The sequence below is a fragment of the Pteropus alecto genome, unplaced genomic scaffold, assembly GCF_000325575.1.
Source record: "Pteropus alecto unplaced genomic scaffold, ASM32557v1 scaffold190, whole genome shotgun sequence".
NCBI classification, from domain to species: Eukaryota; Metazoa; Chordata; class Mammalia; order Chiroptera; family Pteropodidae; genus Pteropus; species Pteropus alecto.
In genome coordinates this window covers 4,152,412-4,159,662 of record NW_006430462.1, presented here as the reverse complement: position 1 = coordinate 4,159,662, position 7,251 = coordinate 4,152,412, and the positions used below count along the sequence as shown (strand labels likewise).

The following is a 7,251-nucleotide window of genomic DNA, read 5'->3' as shown; positions in this document are numbered from 1 at the left end:
GAGAGCACAGGGGTTGGGAGACAATTGGCTTTGGGTTCAAATCTTCACCCCGTTCCTTTGCTGGCTCTGTGACATTAGGCGAGGCTCACACCCTCTCTGAGCAGTGACACTATCTGTAAATTGGGCATACCAGTTGCCACCTCCAGAGCTGTTGTAAGGATTAAGCTAGAAGATGTATGGGCAGAACTCAGCATGGTGTCTGGCACTCACGATATCTATTTTTTTCCTGCAGAAATATGCGTTTGCTCATCTTCGCTGTACTGCTGACCTTACTAAGAAACCAAGGCCCAGCGGCATTTGGTGGGAAGAGAATTCAGACCATGTTTTCATGTTTCAGCTGCCACGCCAGGCTGGCTTCAGAAGGAAGATGCAATAACTTAAAGGAAAAGTCCCAGTGTCTGCTCCAGCCCCCTCAGGCGGCTCTCAGAGCTCGTGCCAAGAGATGGCTTGGCGCCGTGTTCTTTCCTTCGTGCACATTAGCGTATTTCCAGATGTTTCAGGCAGCAGCTCACGGAGTCCTTTCAGGTTCTGTTTCGTTGGATCTCCTTTCCTATAGCTTCTCTTTCCTTTGCTTTTCTCCAACTGGGCATCGTAGCTTTACAGACAAAAAAGAAAACAAAAAAAAACAAAAAAAAACTACGTCTTTCTCATCACCTTCAAAATCCCCCGACCAGTCTCTTTCTCAGAAGATCGCTGGAAATGTTTTGGCCAGTCAATCACGAAGGGAGGGAGGGTCAGGACAGCTGAACACCTTATAAAATGCTCCTTTTACCAGTAAAGACATGAGCTGCCTTTAATATTTCACACTCAGATTTCAGTTGTGCCATCCTGCACACGGCTGAGGTCCTGGGAAATAGGGAGTTCTGGTGACCCAGGCCAGCAAAATAGAACAAGCTCTCTCCTGAATACTGTAGGAGCTCTGCATGGCCACTTCACCTGTGTCATCTCGATCTTCCTAACCTCAGGAAGTTGGTGATATTAGCCCCCATTTTTTTTTTGGATGAGAAACTAAGACTCAGAAATGCCAGGTAACTTGTCCAAGGTCACGAAGCTACTGAGAGAATCATTTTGGCTCGACTTGGCCCAACTCCAAAGGCCCAGCTCTTTCCATGACAGATGGATGTCGGGAATATGCCTATGCATGGCCTGGGCTCTGGACTTTTGCTACCAGCCGTCTACCAACCTGGGACCTAAGCCATAAACTTCAAACTGAAACTTGGCCTGGTAAGCAAGTCACTGGCCTAGCCCCATCAAGGAGGAGAGAGTCACACCAACTCCTGGAGAAGTATCAGCAAAGAAGGGATGCGCGTGTGTGAGGAGTGTGCATCCATGTATGAGGGTGTGAGGATGCATGTCTATGTGAGGATGTGTGTGTGTTTGTGTTTGAGGATGTCCATAAGCATGTAAACCTATGTGTGCACATGTGTGATGACATGTTGTGATATGAGAATACATACTCACCTGTGTGTTTGTATGTGAAGGTGCACTTATATGTAAGGACGTGTGTGCTTGTATGTGAGGATTCTGTTTAGAGAGACTCTCTTGGTATTGAGTATCAAGAGCTTCTCAACACTTATAACAGCTATTTTTTTAAAGTGTATTTGTTTTTGCATGTGCACGTACATGTGTGCATACACGCATGAGGACTGAGGGTCTGTGCTTGTTCATGAATGTGTGTGCACAGAGTGTTCATGTGTGGATATTTGTGTGAGGATGCACGTATGAGTGAGAATACGTGTGTGCATGTGTGAGCACATGTGTGCTTTATGTGGGGATGTGTGTGCACACACCTTTGCATATGAGGGTGCGCATGTGTGTCCTTGTGTGAGGGTGGATGTGTGCACGCTCGTGTGTATGTGTGGGCATACCTGTGTGAGGGCGTGTGTGGATATATGTATAAAAGGGTGAAACAGGGTGAATGCAGGTACACTGGTGTGTGCCCATGTGCGCGCACATGAGCATGTGTGTGAGAATGTGCGCTCATGCGCATGCACATGCGCACATGTGAGGACGCGTGCACATGCGTCAGGAAGAAGGGAACAGATGGATGAAAGGGGCGGGAGCACCGTGATCACGACCAGATGGGTTCTTTGTTTAGAGAGACCTCCTCCGTGTTGAGTACCAGGCGTTTCCCAGCACTGAGGGCAGATCTTTTTAAAAAGTATATTTATCTTCTCGCGTGGTCAAAGGGCAGCGTTCAGGCAGAGAGGGGTTTCTTTTCCTGGAGGACTTGACCTGCTCCTCGCTGGGCATCGCGGTTGAAGGTTTACCTTGGCAGTGTGTGGATTCTGCAGACCCAGCTTCCTGGGCCCCACGGTGCCCGGTGCCCGGGGCGTGCTCCCTCTCCACCTCAGGGCGTGGCTACCCCTATCTCAGCGCAGATTAACTTCCCTGGCACGGGCTTTGTTTTGGCTCATTAAGGAGGAGCAGCCACTGAGAGCAGAGGCCTCTCCCTTCCACCCCTGGGCTCCGTTCTGCAGAAAACACAAGATTTAGAGCTGATTCTCACTTTGATATTGCCCTGGCTGGGTGTCCCAGGCAGAAGGGAAGCACTAGGACCCAGGCTGTTTTGTCTGCTGAGATTGGGAGAGGAATCTGGTTTCCCCACTGAGGTGGCTCCAGCCCCAGCAGCCACAGTGGGTCTCGGCTGTTTGTTTGTTGAATGTCTGTTCCTCAGGGTGGGTGGAGTAAGGCTGAGAACTCTGTAATGGGAAGCAAGAGAGTGAAGCCTCAGGCTTGTGCACATAAAAGTTCTCCACGGGTAAGCTATGCACGATAGTGTAAGGGAGCCTGCTTTTCGGCATGTGTCCCTCCAGAGAAAGCCCCTCTGTGTTCATTTAACCCACTTTTATTTTTCCTTAAATTCATTCCACCCCCAAGCTCCCACTTTCCTTTACATTTTACCTCTCAGGGAGCATAAAGTCCATAGTTCTTTAGCTCTAAGGGGCACAGTGGTCCTTAGAGAATCTTCTCCATAATGTCAAGCAACATGCTCACCCCACCCGCCTGGAGCCACTAGACTGTAAGCCTCCTGAGGGCCTGTATCTCTCTGAAGCCTGTCACAGTCCCAGCAGCCGGCCTGGTATTGTATTGCTCCCTGGCACATAATAGGCTTTGGTATGGATTTGTCAGGTGGGGGAAGAATGAGGCAGACGGCCCTGGGTAAACGGTCTAAATCCAAAGATCCCTTGGATCTTTGAGTCAAATTATACTGAGCCAAAGTTTGCTCCCCTCTGAGTGCCACCCTCTGGAGCAACATAGATTAGTTGTACCATGAAAGCCCTGTAACTAAGTGAAAGTAGACATTATACTCCTCTAAATGCCTCCTGGATCCAAGTGGAATGTAGTACCCATAACCACTCCTCATATTACACAGATATGAACAATTTTTTGAATGGACATCTTGAAATATGGTTCATGAACTGAACCCAAAATTTTAGATGTGGTCTGTTCAGTTGTGGTATTTTGTGATGGCAGGCCCAGGACACTAATACACTGGACCACTACTGCCCTTGCCTTGTACATCAATACAAAACATCACTCTTTGTAACCCCATGGTTTCACTCTTAAAAAATTTAAAGGGACCAGCTAAAAACTACCGGAATTGATAATAGAAATATTGAGACCAATGACTGGACATAAGGTAAACACACCAAGGTCGAGGCGTTCCTGTGTGCCAGTAAGCTGAGAACCCTAACTATGACATCTCATTCACAGTAGCACCTGAAGCCATAAACCGCTTCCCTTAAACCTGTGGGATCCTGATAAAGAACACTAGACAATTTTATTGGAAACATTTAAAAGAAATTCAAATAAAATAGGTGTTGCTAAATGGAAAAATTCAATTTAATGCAGGACAGGGCAAATTTCTCCCAAGTGGGCCTGTACAGATAGTGAGAGAGGGAAAGTGGGGTGGGAGAGAGAGAATGAGAGAGAGAGAGAGAGAGAGAGAGAGAGAGAGAGTGTTCTGAGAGAGAGAGAGCGCGCGCGCGAGAGAGCGAGCGCGCGCGAGAGAGCGCGCGCACGCGCGCGAGTTCTCTGCGCGCAATAAAAAATTCAAATGCACACGGGAGTCAAAAGGAAAGTTTATCGGAGAAGGGGTAATGTTCCATAGACAACGGTCTCCTGTGGGAGAGAGAGAATGAGAGAGAGAGAGAGAGAGAGAGAGAGAGAGAGAGTGTTCTCTGAGCTCAAGAAAAAATTCAAATGCACACCGGAGTCAAAAGGAAAGTTTATCGGAGAAGGGGTAATGTTCCATAGACAGCACGGTCTCCTCTCAGAAGCAGAGAGTGCGAGAGCCTAAGAGGGACTCAGAGGGACAGACAGAGAGAGACAGAGACAGTGAGAGGGACAAAGTAAAGACACTCGGAAAGACAGAATAAGGACACTGAGAGACCGAGAAAGACACTGAGAGGGACTCCGAGAGTTTGAGTGTTCGAGGAATTCGGTTTATATATCATTCTTCAGTTTCTGTAAATTACAGTTTAAAGACTTTGTTTATCTATTTTCCTTTGATGGCATGGGCATAAAGAGTAAAAGGATAAGATTAGGCAAGGAGAAAAGGTAAGAGTATGTCTCGTGAGAGGCCTGCTGGCAATTCGCAGCCTTTGACCCCTAGGTTCCCCATGGTTTTAGTCTTAGGAAATGAATGATTTTATTTTGCGTAGGTCAAGATGCTGTTTTCTTGTTTTCCCTTCGCAGTATGAGTAAATGGTTTGTTAGCAGAACTCAGGCCATTGCTCTGTAGGTTTCCTCTTGGCCTGGCCGCAGGGCTGATCAGCATATTGAAGTTGCTGAATGTAGTTTGATTTAACATTTTAGTTCTCTTGCCTCTTCCCTATATTAAATGTATTTCTTTGTTTATTTGTGTGTTTGTTTGTTTGTTTCTTTTACTGGCATGTATTTGATGCTCAATCTATTCCCGAGCCATAAGTTTTTGTTTCTTCAGTTTTTTCTGGGATATCTTTTTCTTCTGTGCAACCTCCTCTTCTGGTTTTAGGAACAATCTGCTCATTTTCAGTGCGGATCATCTCAGTGTGGCAGGGAGAGCTCATGTAGGGGTTAATCCACCCATGAGCTCTGTAAGCTCTGCACCGCATCTTGGAAGCTTTGTTCACCTGGACGTGCTCAATGACCAGAGAGTCTACATCTAAATCCTTAAGTTCAGCATTACTCTCTGCATTTTTAAACATGTGCAGCAAGAATTCAGCACTCTTTTTAGGCTATCGACTCTGTGTCCAGCCCCACTGTTTGACCTGGGTACACCTATCGACTCCACCATTGTAACGACGGAATGGCACACGTTGCTTCTGTAAAGTGACATCCTTCAGATACTTGGTAGCTTTTAGGATATGCATACCCTTGATGGCCTGGGTAGTTTCACGAGTGTTCTTAAAGTGAACATGAAGATTTGAACCTCCTGATTTGCATGATTTTGTGGGGTTTTCTGGGTCAAGTGAATAGTGAACCATTTTCAGAGGTCACCTCAGGCCACTTATGGGAAGAGCTTCCCTATATTCAATTTAGAAAATTTCTTTAGTCCCAGAGTAATCTGTTGAGTCATTATGATTCTAATCAAAACCCCAGAGATTCACTGATTTTTTTTTTAAATCCAAATTTAATGAATGAGAGAAAATGGCAAAGACAATTCTAGAAACAGAGAGACAAGGCAGGGTTGGGAGAGGTCTGTCCGATCAGGCAGAGAACATATAATTAACTAAAAACATGCAAGCGTATGATACAAAATAGTGCCGTAAGCCAACAAATGCTGGTTCAATGTCTAGTAACGCCTTCCAGAAATTAGCTCCAAATGAGATACAATGGGTGAGACAGGGCCTAAAGAAGACAAAATGGCAACGTTGAGAATTTGGGACACTTGGGCACTTACACGGATTGAAGAAAATCCCCGTTTACAATCTATGATGTGGAGTGTCATCCCCACCCAGAAGGGTCCTGGCTTATAACCCCATCAACTAAGTTGCTTGTCTCGGTGGAAAGGAAGCCCCCTGAGCTGAGCCCTATTTCTGCAATGACATGTAAAGCAGAGAGAGTTAGGTGCATATGTATATCTGCTGATAGCTTTTGCATTTCCTTGGCTAGTTCTGCCACTCGCTGTGTTCTCTGAGAGGGGGTTTTGTAATCACTGGGACATCTTTTTCTCAATCCAGTCGTTTGAATTTTCAGAATCAAATTAGGCTGGGAAAGCACCCTGAATTTGCAGACTTAATATTTTCAATTTCATCAGAAGTTTGCTGAGCATCTGTGATGTGCCAAGCTCTGTGCCAGGCCCAGGGCCCTGAAGGTTCATGACATGTCGTTATTCGTGGCTTGCACAGGATGGATTTGCACTGGCCTCTTGAAAAGCTGGGACACAGACTCACAGAGGAAGGGTCCAGCCAGGCAGTCAAGTACCACTGAACATAGCTTGGTGTTTCTCAAATTACATGAGAATGACTGAATGCATTACAGATAGTCATTGTCATTGCCTGTGAAGGAGTAACTTAGAATAGTTACACTCGAGGGCATTTTTAGGAGAAATTTTTTTGCCACGATGATGGTCACAAGGGAGACCAGATCCCAGATGCTGAAGCCTAGAGTGCAGCCAGAGTTAGGACCAGGGAGATGAGCGAAGTGCCAGAGGAGAGGGATGTTGTGCAAGGAGCTGGCGGGTGTGGCTGATCTTGTAGGCCAGTGGAGGGAGGCCACATTAGGCGGCTGGCCAAATTCAGTGGTTGGTGACCCTGGACACACATTATAATGACCTGGGGAGATTTAAAAAAAAAAACCCGTGCCCAGATCCCAGCACAACCCAATTAAATCAGAGTCTCTGGGGGAGACACTCAGTGTGTTGTGCCTAAAGCTCTTCAGGTGATTCTAATATGAAAGCAGGTCTGACAACAGAGAACAGAGCTGAGGCCAGGAGTGAGGTTGCTACTTCTTGCTTGATTGTACTTGACTCGGTGAACCATACACACATGTGAAAACACATGCATACACACATGTAAAAACCCTGGTCAATACTGCAATTTTAAGGAAAAAGAAATCTTTAGCATGTATGTTATCAGGTGTCATCGCGACTCTTGCGGACGTGGTGATGAAGCCGTATACAGCAGAAAATTGCAGTGGTATTTCAACACTAATCTCTAGAGCTTATGCACAGTGCTTGACTTTTTCTTTTCTTCTTTTTTTTTTTCTTTTTAACTCATTATTGATGTCTTCACGGATGTACAGAAAAAATATTCTGGAGATAGA

At 46.0% G+C, this 7,251-nt stretch overlaps 1 long non-coding RNA gene and 1 pseudogene across 1 annotated transcript in view; one reads left to right on the top strand and one right to left on the bottom strand.

The window, feature by feature from the left end:
• Positions 1-636, top strand: part of LOC112480492 — a 4,903-nt gene extending 4,267 nt beyond the window's left edge. The window contains exon 2 of the long non-coding RNA XR_003046608.1: positions 233-636. This is a non-coding gene — a long non-coding RNA (uncharacterized LOC112480492). The remainder of the gene's footprint in view (positions 1-232) is intronic.
• Positions 637-4,915: 4,279 nt separating this feature from the next.
• Positions 4,916-5,486, bottom strand: LOC107195806 (annotated as a pseudogene).
• Between the last annotated feature and the right edge of the window lie 1,765 nt (positions 5,487-7,251).